Below are 1,588 nucleotides of genomic sequence, written 5' to 3'. Positions count from 1 at the left end.
GCTTTTCCCCCAGGGCTTGTGGGTGCCCCCTCCCGGGGCTTGGGCTCCCCGGTCCCATCCACCCCGTCCAGCCCCCAGCTCTCCGGCCGGGGGTCCCGGTGCGTGTCCCCCGCCTCGCCCCGCCGCTCCGCGCACACCTCGTCCCTCTCCGACGGGGAGGACGTTGCGGCTCCTGCTCTTACCTCTCGGCTCCTCGCAACCCACCGCGGGGCTAGTGCTAAGCCCCGGGGGGAGGGACACCCCCTCCCCGCCCCGATTGCCGGCCGGAGAGCATCCCCCGGGGGGGCTGTCTGCTCCCGGCACCCATGGGGGCCCGAGGTCACTCACGGAGCCAGCGAGGGCAAACCTAGACCACGCCAGCCCGCTCTGGCCCCCTCATATGCCCCGCTCAGCTGCTCTCGCCGAGAAATCATAAAGCATAATTACATTATAAAGCCTGATTTGTTTAAATAATCCTCTTTAGGCTCCCCTTAATCTGCCCTATATTTCCCCCGTCGTCTTTATTCCTGACTTGTCCAGCTCAGCTGAGCTTGGCCGGACACCCCGCGGCTGAGGAAACCCCTCTTCATCCTCCTCCTCCTCCTCCTCCTCCGGAGCCCCCCACCCTACGGGCGACCCCCGCGCCCGGGGAGCCCGTCCCCGGCTGCAGGTAGGCAGCGGGCCCGGGGGTCTGTCGGCAGGGCGGGGGGAAGCGGGGGGGGCCCAGAGCCGAAAGCCAGCCTTGGCATCACCCGTGTCCCGCGGGCGGGGAAATCAAAGCGGGTCGGTGCCCTGTGCCCTCGGCCGGGCAGGGCCGGCCCGGGGAACGCTCTCGGGGAGCGTCGTTACCCGGTTTTTAAGAAGAAATGACGGTTTTCGCCTGTACAGCTCCAGGGGAGTGCGAGGCGGCGGGTGTAGGAGAAAGAGAACTGAGCGGAGATCGGAGCGGGGGGGACGGACGGACAACCTCTCTGCGCCCCCCCCGACAGCAGCAAGAGAAGGGGGACTGAACTAGGCGGGGGGGGCTGAATGCGGCCCCCGAACCCTGCAGGTTCCCCTCCGGGCCGGGATCTCGGCGACCGCTCCCCCTCCCCCCCGCCTCCCCCACCCCGAGCGGTTGCGGCTCGCACCTCGAAGGGCGGTTTATTTTCCTCGGTGCGGAAAATTTAAGTTTACGTTTGGATCCCATGGAAAAGAGGCGAGGGAGAAAGAAAGGCAGAACTTTAGATGGCGCTGTACAACATTTATTTAAGCCCTCCGAGTGTCCCCGGCTCCTCGGCCTGCAGAGAGAAGAGCCCTCGGCGGGCAGAGGAGGGCTGGCCTGGGCGGGGATGGGGTGGGGGGTGGGGGGGGGGGGGCGGGGGGGGAGGGGGGTCTCGCCCCCGCCAGCAGCGGGTGCGGAGGGCAGGGGGGTCTCGCCGGGCAGGGCAGCCCCGGCCTGCGCCTCCATCCCCGGTCGGTGACAGCGAACTGCGGCGCTAGGCAGAAATAGTTAAAAAGCAAACAAAAATGGCAGAGCCCGTCTCCCGCTGCCCCTCTGCTCCCTTTCTCCTCCAACAGACGGAAACCCCCTAATGCCTCCGACGGGGCGAGGAGGGGGGACGGGGGA

Source organism: Haliaeetus leucocephalus, unplaced genomic scaffold (assembly GCF_000737465.1).
Source record: "Haliaeetus leucocephalus isolate CR32 unplaced genomic scaffold, Haliaeetus_leucocephalus-4.0 Scaffold451, whole genome shotgun sequence".
Lineage (NCBI taxonomy): Eukaryota > Metazoa > Chordata > Aves > Accipitriformes > Accipitridae > Haliaeetus > Haliaeetus leucocephalus.
Note: the sequence above shows the minus strand (reverse complement) of the source record.